The sequence below is a fragment of the Cervus elaphus genome, chromosome 31, assembly GCF_910594005.1.
Source record: "Cervus elaphus chromosome 31, mCerEla1.1, whole genome shotgun sequence".
In the NCBI taxonomy this organism is placed as follows: domain Eukaryota; kingdom Metazoa; phylum Chordata; class Mammalia; order Artiodactyla; family Cervidae; genus Cervus; species Cervus elaphus.
Genome location: NC_057845.1, coordinates 22,715,844 through 22,729,523, shown reverse-complemented (window position 1 = coordinate 22,729,523; position 13,680 = coordinate 22,715,844).

Sequence of the window (13,680 nt, the reverse complement as noted above, 5' to 3'; positions counted from 1 at the left end):
CATTACACCAAAATGACATATTTTGTAGTGACATATTCTGCTACAATTCAGCAGTCAAATTTTAGGTTGATAGATGATAGATAGGTTGTTTTAAGATGATAACCTGCAGGATTTGTGGGGAAAGCACTAGAATGAGAAGGAGAAGTCCAGTCTGGAATTAATATAATGATACATTTGAAACCATTTACCTCAGACTGGGACTTGAACCCATGTGCTGGGACTAGAACCCAGCCAAAAAGCATGGTACCTGGTTTCAGGACCTAATGAAGCTCGGGTCTTAGTGTCTCATCACAGAAAGAATTTAGTGAGAGACAAGTGATAGATAAGAAGTGGATTTATTCAGATTCAGAGAGAAGCGACACCCCACAGGCAGAGTGTGGGCCATCTCAGAGGGCAAGTGTGGCTGTGAAATGTGGTGTGGTTAGTTTTTATGGACTGGATAATTTCATGTGCTAATGAGTGGGAGGATTATTCCAGCAATTTGGGGGGAGGGGTGGAGATTTCCAGGAATTGGGCAACCGCCCACTCGTTGGCCTTTTGACAGTGCCTTGGAACTGTTGTGGTGCCTCTAGTCGTTGGGCTTCTTTTGTGGCTCAGCTGGTGAAGAATCCACCTGCGGTGCGGGAGACCTGGGTTCGAGCCCTGGTTTGGGAAGATCCCGTGGAGAAGGGAAAGGCTACCCACTCCAGTATCCTGGCCTGGAGAATTCCATGGACTGTACAGTCCATGGGGTCACAGAGAGTCGCTTTCAGTAGTAGTAGTAGTGTTAGTCGTTCAGTCGTGTCCCACACTCTGTGCCACCCCAAGGAATGTAGCCCGCCAAGCTTCTCTGTCCTTGGGATTCTCCAGGCAAGAATGAAGAATACCGGAGCAGGTTGCCATTTCCTCCTCAGGGGATCTTCCCGACCCAGGGATCAAACCCAGGTCTCCAACATTGCAGGCAGATTCTTTACTGTCTGAGCTCTAATCAAAGTCGACTTGTCTGCCATCTTGGGCCCATTTGATTTTAATCAGTTTATGTTGTGTCCTTGGACAACATCATTCTTTCAAAAGTTGTGCCCTGCCCCTTTCCCTTCTGTGACACATATTTACTCTGTTTTTGTTTCTTAGGGACCATTCATTCTTAAGACCCCAAAGGCTAACAATGATCGCTGCGGGAATATGAAACTGAGCAGGACCCTGCGGTGCCCTCCCCAGTACAAATCCTTTCCTTATTCCTCATTTCCTATTGGTAAGAAATAGACCTCATTCAGCCTCACTGACCTTTTCTGAGTTCCATAGGGCAGATTCAGACAGTTGCTAATCAGGGAAGGGAGTGAAGGCAGAAATAAGGGAGGAGCGGCCAAGAAACAATACTGCAGCTTTGAGGCAGGATCTTGGTTCCTTCTCAAGGAAAATATATAGCAGTATCATTCAGTTCTTTTGCCTAGAACTAAAGTCTTCACCCGAGTGGAGGATGGTAACTCCAGACTAAGCACAAGATTCCTGGAGCACCACCCTGTTACCTCACCACCAACCAATCAGAAGAGAATCACACACATTACAACCCTTACCCCAGATATTTGCTATTAAAAACTTCTCCTAAAAAAACAAACATCAGAATGTTCCTTTTTTTTTTTTTTTTTAGCATAAGCCACCCTCTCTCTTTGCGTGGCCTTGCAACAAACCTTTCTCTGCTCCAAATTTCAATGTTTAGGTTTGTTTGAGCTTATTGGTGACACTAGTGGTAAAGAATCTGCCTGCCAATGCAGGAGATGCAAAAGATGCGGGTTCGATCCCTGGGTCAGGAAGATCCCCTGGAGTAGGAAATGGCAACCCACTCCAGCATTCTTGCCTGGACAGTTCCTTAGACAGAGAAGCCTGGTGGGCTACAGTCCCAGGGTCGCAAACAGTTGGATGTGACTGAGCGACTAAGCAAGAACATCATGCATCTGGCATAAGAGCTTGAATTAAGTAACAAAAATATAATTTTCACAAAGTGTTTGTGAATTTAAAGATTCTCCTGAAGACAGAGAGGCAGAAACATGTCAGATAAAATATAAAATGGGCTTCCCTGGTGGCTCAGGTGGTTAAGAATCTACCTGCAATGTGGGAGATCTGGGTTCAATCCCTGGATGGGGAAGATCCCCTGGAGAATGGAATGGTCACCCATTCTAGTGTTCTTGCCTGGGGAATTCCATGGACGGAGGAGCTTGGCAGGCTACAGTCCATGGGGTCACAAAGAGTAGGACACAACTGAGCTACTAATACACACACAAAATATAAAATAAGAGAACTAGTAAGTATTTTTAAATGTGTAGGAAAAATTACAAATGCAGGTGGATAATGTGACTCAATGAATGCAGTTGTTTAAGGCTGATTGAATAGATTCATTGATTGTCTTAGTGGAACCCAAGGCTTAAGCTATCTAGTCAACATGAGAAGAAAGAATTTTGATAGTACACCACTACAAATATGCCCACAAATTTTCCTCCCATACTTTATAATAAATTTCAGTCATACACTTAGGTAATTGTTAGCTTAGGAAGTTGTTATAAAGCCATAGGCCATGTTGTCCAGTTTCAAGTGTTATAGATTTGAAACCAAAAATGTATTTCCAAATTACTAAATTCCCCTATCTCTATTTCTAGAATGCCACAAAGAGAACAGAGGCCCAATGTATTGCCTCTTAAATCCTTTTCTGTTTTTGCTTTTAATGTGGTAGTTGCTCTCATGCTTCTTACTCCCAAAACTCCCTGAGGCTCTTTCCTCTGAGCCAGTCTGAGCACTATAATTTTGTGGTTGTTTGGTTGGGATTTTGCTTCTTTTTTTAATTTCCACCTCTTTCCTTTTGAGTTTGCATCACAGAAGATCAGAAGAATCAGCCTGGCAGCTTCATTCTCAGTAGATGGCCAAGAATGAGAAGAAACAAAGAGAGCAATGGCAAATCATCTTAGACAAGCAGGAATAACAGCTGAAAGGGGACTGAAACAGAAGGAAAGGGGACAGGACACAATCTCTCAAAGAATGACATAGCCAAAGGACATGGCAACACTGGTTAGAACAAACCATGTTCAAGATGGTGGAATATTTGACTTGCAATAAACCTTGAGCCTCATCATATAATCAGGCACTTTGTAATATACTAGCACCCTAAATGACACATTCACCAGTCCCATGACAGTTCTGAGGCTAACCATGAAAGACCAAAATGTGGGTGGTGGCCCAGTTCCTGGAAATCTGCACCCCTTCCCCCCCAAAATAAGTGGAATAGTGAAATTACCCTATAAAATAACCCAGCCTATACCACAAAACTCGGAGAAGGCAATGGTACCCCACTCCAGTACTCTTGCCTGGAAAATCCCATGGACGGAGAAGCCTGGTAGGCTGCAGTCCATGGGGTCGCGAACAGTCAGACATGACTGAACGACTTCACTTTCACTTTTCACTTTTATGCATTGGAGAAGGAAATGGCAACCCACTCCAGTGTTCTTGCCTGGAGAATCCCAGGGATGGGATCGCACAGAGTCAGACCCGACTGAAGTGACTTAGCAGCAGCAGCAGCATACCACAAAACTATGCCATATTTTGGGGTCTCTTGCATTCTGAGATGGCCCATATTCTGTCTATGGAGTGTGTTTCTCTCTAAATAAATCCACTTCTTACATGTCATTTTGTGTCTCATTCAATTCTTTCTGTGATGAGATATCAAGAACCTCAAATTCACAGGGAACAGAACCATTCACTGAGGAATTTATCTCCAGTAACAAATTGGACCAGGGTGAATCCAACCAGTCCATCCTAAAGGAGATCAGTCCTGGGTGTTCATTGGAAGGATGGATGTTGAAGCTGAAACCCCAATACTTTGGCCACCTGATGCAAAGAGCTGACTCATTTGAAAAGACCCTGATGCTGGGAAAGATTGAGGGCAGGAGGAGAAGGGGATGACAGAGGATGAGATGGTTGGATGGCGTCACTGACTCAATGGACATGAGTTTGGGTAGGCTCCAGGAATTGGTGATGGACAAGGAGGCCTGACATGCTGCAGTTCATGGGGTTGCAAAGAGTCGGATACGACTGAGCGACTGAACTGAACTGAACCAAACATAAGAAAGGGGTTATACTAAAGAAGAGAGACAAGACAAAATATGGGAAAAGTTGGAGTATATGTCTGGTCTTTGGTCTGATAAACTATGCTCCTCTCTGGTTTTCACACTGGGTTAATGAGAGTGAAGATAGAGTCTGAGGTATCTAGTATATATTCTCTCAGATATTTGGTTAAGCTATGATTTATTCTTCTTAAGTTCTTAGATGGGGAATGAGTATGGACAAGTTACAAATAACAATGAAATAATAGTTAATGTTTACTGAATGCTAGTCCCTTTGGAAACATTTTCTCATTTAGTTCTCACAGATGCTTAAGAGGTTTATACTGTATACTTTACAGATAATGTATGTATTTATAAAGTATATTTATACACTTTATAGATAAAGAACTTTAGAAAATTTAAATAACTTGCTCAGGTTGGTGGAGCCAAAATTTGAACACAGATAGTTTTAGTCTAGAGTTCATAATTTAGCAATTGGATTGAGTATGTGCTATAACCTTTTCCTTCCACACTAGATCCCTAGAAGGGATGGAAGGGAGGGTAAGAGTCTTTACAGAACACATTAAATTGAAGTTAAAAAAGTTATCTCACCTCATGATGTTTCCTCTAAATGTTTAGCTTTTATAAAAATGATAAAAATTCTCCTGAACCATGAAAATTAGCTAATCTTAGAGAGAAAGACCTTTACTAATAGCTAGTTGAATTAACTAGCTATAATAGCATCTCTGGGAGGAAGTTAACACTATTTTTCAAATAAACAAGTATGTTTTGAGGTGCCAGTAGGGCCCTAATTTGGAAGCCAAACAAGATGTATAAAACTTTGATCTTGTATATAGAACACTTAACTGGGATAGTATATATAAAGTGTGTAGCCCAATCTGTTGTCTACAGCACATCAATTTATGTTGATTCTGTTCCCTGTTCTCCTTAAGGTCTAATTGGGGAAGCATGACTAATGCATCTGAAACATATGTAAACTCATGAAGTACAATTGGTATAGGTAATATGTGACTTTTCAGGTGGTGCTAGTGGTAAAGAACCCAATGCAGAAGGGTTCAATTCATGGGTCAGGAGGATCCCCTGGAGGAGGGCATGGCAACCTACTCCAGTATTCTTGCCTAGAGAATCCCATGGACAGAAGAGTCTGGTGGGCTAAGGTCCATAGGGTCACGAAGAGTTGGGCATGACTGAAGTGACTTAGCATGCATATATAGGTAATATGTGCTATATTTTAAATAGAAGTGAAGAGATGGGGAAGGCTTTCCAGGGGAAGTGGGTTTTGAATTGGAATTTTGCAGACTGGTAAGATTTACTTAAAGAGGTAGGTACTTATTTTAGGAAGATGAAATAATTTAAATGTATGCAAGATTCAATACAAGTTTAGGAGATTATTGGATATATTTGTATAAGTTAAACATCCTTTTTTGAAACTGAAAAAAAAAATGCCATAATTTCTAGAAAATGGTGAGATTTTAAGTCTGTTCACTAATTTGGGTTAAACAGCATAACTATAATGAATGCTTTGGTGGTACATTATTCCAAGTGAATTAAGCACTGGGAGTGGAGACGTCTGACCCCAAAAGAGCTCTTGAAACAAAACAAAGGTACACATCAAATGCTTGGTTTTACTCCAAGAAAACCTCAGAGCCTGGCTAAAGTGAAGTATTTCAAACATGTTACTTAGGATAACAGCCCAGGTTTTAGAACTCTTTCAAATTATTTGAAGAAGGGACAGTCATAAAAAGAGCATCATCTTCAGCATTATCCCACCAAATATTATTAATAATTTGTCTTACAAATGTAAACTTTTCTTCTTATTGTAATTATTAAATTAACCACCTAGTGCAACTTTCAGTACTCAATATATTATACTGGAAGTTACATAGAAATCAGAATGTACAATTTGGAAGTGATTAAAGAAGCATCACTTCATTATAAGACAATGATTTTGTATACAGCCACACATTTTTGTTATTTTACAGTCTTGGTATTCCTTGTGTATTTTTAAGGGAATAACTTTGCAAAATGAGTCTGAATCTTGGGAATTACTCTTTGGTTTAGATAGGAAAATTGGATCTTGCTAAAGCTGAGATGTATAGTCATTAGTCCTACTGCAGTATATTGTGAAAAGACAACAGAATTACTATCTCAAAATTTATATTGCTGTTCCGTATTGTGTAAACTTGCAATATTCTGCATGGTGCCTGTATATTCCAGAGAAGAGGAAAACCAAAGAGGATAGCATTTTAATAACATTAGGTCACATGAATTTACTTTTGATACAATGCACATGGGATGAAATACAAAATCTATTAGAACTAATCAAAAACACATGCCAAAAAATAGAAATATGGCCCATTGTCTTTAATACATTCAAGTGCCATTTAATACCAAAAATGTTTCACAATCAACTTGATTGCTTACACATAGAATAGTGGATATAATAGTTTTCAAATGGAATAACATGTTAAAATGTTCTATGAATTAAGAAGTATCATAAAATGTAAGGTTTTATAATAGTAGCTATCTTTGACAAGTGCATTTTATAAGAAAAATATGGTACATATCTAACATCTTTAACTGTATACCTCCATTTGGATATTTTGTTAATGAATGATTCCAGATTATTGGTTCTGTCAAATCTGTTGGTACTAGAACTTTCAGAATAAAAATAAGAAATGAAATAAAATAGACCTAATATTAAAACACTTCATTTTTTTCTCTAAATAATTGTGAAAGGAAAATAGAAGTAGTTAAAATTTCAGATAAAAACTATTTAAAATGCATTTATACATATCTAAAGATAGTGCCTTGAAGTATTTAACACCTCATTTTGGTTTCTGCAAATATACTGAACACAATGCTAGGAAACTGTTGGCACTTGAGTCTTAATGTCATTATTTTCAGATCCAGCTTCTAAAGAATATAATCACTTCCAAGCACTAGTGCATTAGGTCTCAAATATAGGCAACAAACAATGAAATTGACTCGTCACCCCTTAGATGGAGACAAACACACTTCTATTGCTCAGAAACATGTCTAATCTTTAGTTAGTTAGTAGGTCTGCTAAATGCCAACATCTGCTGGACCATCGGAAAAGCAAGAGAGTTCCAGAAAAACATCTATTTCTGCTTTATTGACTATGTCAAAGTCTTTGACTATGTGGATCACAACGAACTGGAAAATTCTTCAAGAGATGGGAATATCAGACCACCTGACCTGCCTCCTGAGAAATCTGTATGCTGGTCAAGAAGCAACAGTTAGAACTGGACATGGAATAGCAGACAGGTCCCAAATAGGGAAAGGAGTAGGTCAAGGCTGTATATTGTCACCCTGCTTATTTAACTTAAATGCAGAGTACATCATGAGAAACTCTGGGCTAGATGAAGCACAAGCTGGAATCAAGATTGCCGGGAGAAATATCAATAACCTCAGCTATGCAGGTGACACCATCCTATGGCAGAAAGTGAAGAAGAACTAAAGAGCCTCTTGATGAAAGTGAAAGAGGAGAGTGAAAAAGTTGGCTTAAAGATCAACATTCAGAAAACTAAGATCACGGCATCTGGTCCCATCACTTCATGGTAAATAGATGGCGAAACAGTGGAAACATTGACAGACTTTAATTTTGGGGGCTCCAAAATCACTGCAGATGGTGCTTGCAGCCATGAAATTAAAAGACACTTGCTCCTTGTAAGAAAAGTTATGACCAACATAGACAGCATATTAAAAAGCAGAGGCATTACTTTGCCAACAAAGGTCCGTCTAGTCAAAGGTATGGTTTATCTAGTAGTCATGTATGGAGGTGAGAGTTGGACTATAAAGAAAGCTGAGCACCGAAGAACTGATGCTTTTGAACTGTGGTGTTGGAGAAGACTCTTGAGATTCCCTTGGACAGAAAGAGATCCAACCAGCCCATCCTAAAGGAAATCAGTCCTGAATATTCATTGGACGGACTAATGTTGAAGCTGAAACTCCAATACTTTGGCCACCTGATGCGAAGAACTGACTCCTTGGAAAAGACCCTGATGCTGGGAAGGATTGAAGGCAGGAGGAGAAGGGGACGACAGAGGATTAGATGGTTGGATGGCATCACCAACTCAATGGACATGAATTTGAGTAACTCTGGGAGTTGGTGATGGAAAGGGAGGCCTGGCGTGCTGCAGTGCATGGGGTCAGAAAGAGTCGGACACGACTGAGTGACTGAACTGAACTGAACTGAATGTCTACTAACCCAATTTAAATTTACAAGTGTGTTTCCAAACATAGTTAGGTTTTCCAGATTTCATGGCCCATATTTTTTAACCCTGGCAGATAAGCCTATTGATCTTTCTCTTGCTTTACCCTTTCTGATGGATTTCTCCTAATTCCACCCTCTGGTTGAAGTCTTGTTGGCAGGGCATTGTGACCCTTGTGATCCAGTCTGGTCATCCTGACCTTAGTGATCAGACCTCTTAGTGAAGGGACTTTTCACATTTGGATCCCACTCTTCCCTGATAGACATGAGGCACTTCACAAATGAATTCTGATGCCTTCTGATTTTGCAACCACTGGGTGAAGATCACTGGCTCCAGGTGGGTAGTATGTTTGCTTCATTAATAACACTCCAGCTGTGTCATTTTCTAATAGGAAGAACAGCTATACTGGTCTGAATGCAACTTCTGACTATTTGTAATTCTCCACTTACAGGAACTTCTTCTGTCCTTAAATTCAAGGACTTAGTTAAAGGGGTAAGCAAACCCAGTGGGAAGTCCTCTTTGATGTGCCGGAGCTCAGATATGCAAAAGTCTTGATCAGCAAATGCTTGAAAATTGCTGACTCTCCTCCCCTTTGGGATTGGCCATTAACTCACTTCTAGGCTTCTCAAGTAAAGCTGCTTTTCTGGTTGCTTCAACTTCAGTCAATAAGTGGCTTTTCGTCAGCAAAGTTTTGGAGTGTTAATAACACTCCAAAAAAATTGTCAAAGTGAACTCATTTGGCATCAGCTCATTAGCATTTGTAAGGGACAGCCTTGTGGTATCCACATAGAATTGCTGGATTACTGGGGTCTTTCTTATTTGTTCTCTCTGCCTTCAAATCTCTTCCTGCTTCAAAAAAATCTTAAGCAAATCTGTAAGAAAAATTTCCAATACTCACTTTATTTCATGACTCTAGAGTTTTCGCTGGGATCCAAGTCCCATCTCCTGCCATTAGTCTCAGCATCATTATTTTGTCACCTCCCGCAACATACTTCAATGCTATTTATCTGCTCCAGGTATCATTGTTTCTTCCTACAGTACAGTAAGTTCCCTACATACGAATAAGTTTCATTCAGAGAGTGCGTTCCTAAGTCCAATTTATGTGTAAGTCCAACAAAGTTAGCCTAGGTACTCAACTAACACAAGCAACTATATAGTACTATACTGTAATAGGTTTATAATTCTTTTCACACAAATAATACATAAAAAAGAAAGACAAAAAATAAACATGTTTAATCTTACAGTAAGTACCTTGAAAAGTACAGTAGTACAGTGCAGCAGCTGGCATACAGGGGCTGCACCAAGTGAACAAGCAAAAAGTGTTAGTAAAACTGGAGGAGGGAGGGGCGGTGGGAGATGGTAGAGCTGAAGGACCACCGTCAGCAATAGGACATGGAGGGGAAACATGCAGTTTCACTTGAGCCAGATTGATGGCACAGGTTCTGCTTCCTGTCTGGATCCAATTCTATTGATGCTCTTGCTTCCAGACATTCTGGGCTTGAAATAAAGATGCAGCATGGCTGTACGCTCTACAGTACTGTATAAAGTACACAAAAGCGCACTTGGAAAGGATACACGCACATGACAAGGTACACAAGACAGATGCACTAACACGTTATTGGACACGCGAACACACTTCACACCTTTGAAAGTTCACAACTAACTTGAAGGTTCTATGGAGGGGACTTGCTGTATTTTTGTTCTCCAGTCTATGGCTTCTATTTTCATTATACCTTTAAATTTTAAAAGTTCCTTCCTCCAGAACTTTGCTGGAGTTTACCGACATCTGACCTATTGCTCTTCTATTCATTATTCAGCTTGGACATATGAAATTCAACTCTATTATATTTAAGCTATTCTTAGTAATAATGACAATATTACTGTTTTTGTAGTCTTACTGCATCTCTCATATACCACTTTTTATCATAGCAGTATGCCTCTAAGATAAATATTATGGAGAAAAAAAAAAACCTAAAGCTTACAGAAATTTAATAAGATCACTTGTGTAGTAAGTACCAGGGCTGGATGTGAACTCAGATCTGTCTAATAGCAGAACCTAGGTGCTTAATTACTTTTTTATGCTTCTGGTCACTCAAGCACCCACTCCTTACTAAGTACCTGGTAGGAATCAGACTCCACAGGTAAGTGCTGGCGACAGTCAGACCATATTTCCTGCCTTCCTCTATGTACGTGTTTGGAGCAAAGAGATAAATGATAAAATGTGCAGAACTACATTGAGTACCTAAGGAAAACTCACCTGAAGAAGTGATAGAGTTAAATCTGAACTGGGGGAGAAGGAACTCGCCAGGCTGACGAGGTGGGGCTGGCCCTCCAGCTGAAAGGAGATACAGATACCAAGGTGGAGAAGCAAGAAGGATCTAGACACACTTGAGAATACAGTCACCCACGTCAGGATTAGCTGGAGAGGACGTTTCAGAGGTTCGGCGGCTCAGGTCCCACAGGACTTATATACAGAGGCAGAGAGGGTTGGACTTTACCCTCTAACATTTGGTAGGCTTTGTCACTGGTGCTCGCTGCATGATTTCCCTCCTGACTGAATCCCAGGGGTTTTAAAGACAGGGTCATTATCATCTCCATTGTTTGTATTCTCACACAGATGCCCCTCCAGGCAGAAAGGGATCCATCTGTCCTTTGGAAGCCTTGGATTCCTTGCTGTTTTTTCTTTGTGTGGACCTGGCACCCTTATACTGGGAAGTGAGGGTCCTGAAGATGCAGAGTCCCTATTCAAAAGAAGTTAAGTGGCAACCATCAAAAGGTGTGATGCTTATTGAACCTGTTCTAAAGCTGTGACAAGGAGTAAAGAGAGAGAAGCCCAACAGTGGTTTTAAGATAGGGAATTAGCCTAGAGAAGATGAAACAGAAACATAGAGTAAGAAAGAGAAGTAGAGTAAAGGGGAGGGAGGGGATATAATTAACACTTATCAGTTTTACCTTGATAAGGAGCCCTGTCTTTATTACCATTAAAATAAGATCACTCCTCCAAGCCACTATTAAAAAAAAAAAAAAAAAAAGATTTCAAGTAAAAGGTGATTTCAGTTTAAAAGAGAAAAATCAGGAAAAAATTCAGGGGTCAGATTAGGAATTTTGTGAAGGGAAGCTTCATGTGGGTACATTTTTACACCTATAAATAGAAGTATTATCCTTTATTGCCAATGAAAAAGATGGGTTGTCTTAAAGCTACTTATGGCCATGCAGTTTGGGCCCATGCTGTTGTAATTGTGAGAAGAGAGTGATCAGGGTGCTCCACATTCATACATTAGCAGGAGATTACTAAAAAGACCTAGAAAAGATGGAATTGTAGTACCCTAGAATGTATCTTGCTTGGGATGAAGGGGTTTTTTTTGTTTTTCAACTTCCTGGAAGCCTCAATATGGAAAATGTAACAATTATCCTCTTTTACTTCAGAGTTTCAAAACAGTTCTATTTAGTAATCCAAACTCAGTAGATTGAAAAAGAGAGACTTGACATCTAAATCCAAGTTCATACGTCTAGTTAGTACTGGCTTCAAATAATACAGAAAAATAAAATAACTGTGTAGAGTTTCATCAAAGACAAGATCATATACAAAGGCTTAAAATTCAATAAATGAAAATATGGAAAGCAAATGTTTAAAAAATGCAGTATAAGAAATCTCCACACTGTTTTCCATAGTGGCTGTACTAGTTTGCATTCCCACCAACAGTGTAAGAGGGTTCCCTTTTCTCCACACCCTCTCCAGCATTTATTGCTTGTAGACTTTTGGATAGCAGCCATCCTGACTGGTGTGTAATGGTACCTCATTGTGGCCATCAGCAGACGAATGGATAAGGAAGCTGTGGTACATATACACCATGGAATATTACTCAGCCATTAAAAAGAATTCATTTGAATCAGTTCTAATGAGATGGATGAAACTGGAGCCCATTATACAGAGTGAAGTAAGCCAGAAAGATAAAGAACATTACAGCATACTAACACATATATATGGAATTTAGAAAGATGGTAATGATAACCCTATATGCAAAACAGAAAAAGAGACACAGATGTACAGAACAGACTTTTGGACTCTGTGGGAGAAGGCGAGGGTGGGATGTTTTGAGAGAACAGCATCGAAACATGTATATTATCTATGGTGAAACAGATCACCAGCCCAGGTTGTATGCATGAGACAAGTGCTCGGGCCTGGTGCACTGGGAAGACCCAGAGGAATCGGGTGGAGAGGGAGGTGGGAGGGGGGATTGGGATGGGGAATACATGTAACTCCATGGCTGATTCATGTCAATGTATGACAAAAACCACTACAATACTGTAAAGTAATTAGCCTCCAACTAATAAAAATAAATGGAAAAAAAGAAAGAAAAAAAAATATAGTATAGTCTGTTTGAATATGGATACTGCTTGAACTCGTGTGACTGTGGGAATGTGGTCACTGTTCTGACCTTCATTTCTTTGTCTAGAAAAGAGCAGGAAACAAAGTGTCTATCTCGTGGAGTCCGTGTGAGAGTCACACATTATAGGCGTGAAGCATGTGACACAGCGCTGGCACCTGGAAAATTCTCATTCACTTTAGTCAGTTCAGTCACTCAGTCGTGTCTGACTCTTTCTGACCCCATGGACTGCAGCACACCAGGCCTCCCTGTCCATCACCAACTCCCGGAGTTTACTCAAACTCATGTCCATCGAGTCGGTGATGCCATCCAGCCATCTCATCCTCTGTCGTCCCCTTCTCCTCCTGCCCCCAATCCCTCCCAGCATCAGGGTCTTTTCCAATATGTCAACTCTTTGCATGAGGTGGCCAAAGTATTGGAGTTTTAGCTTCAGCATCAGTCCTTCCAGTTAACACCCAGGACTGATCTCCTTTAGGATGAACTGGTTGGATCTCCTTGCAGTCCAAGGGACTCTCATCAAATGTTAACAATTATTTTTATTCCTTTAAAGTCTATTAAATCTCTTTCAAGAGTATAAAGATTCATGAGATGTCATTTGAGTGCAATACAAATGTTTTCAAGACAATTACATTGGTACCAGGTGTTTGAATCTATAGTGTGTGTGTGCATGTGTGTGTATATACACATGTATATGGGCTTCCCAGGTGGTGCTAGTGGTAAAGAATCTGCCTGCCAATGCTGGAGACACAAGAGACATGGGTTGGATCCCCGGGTTGGAAAGATCCTATGTGTATATATATACACATATATATGTATATGTATGTATATGATCCAACATGGGTTGGATCCCCGGGTTGGAAAGATCCTATGTGTATATATATATATATATATATATATATATATATATATATATATATATACTGCCTCCTGTTTTACTCCCAATGCAAATTGTAGCATATATAAAAGGGG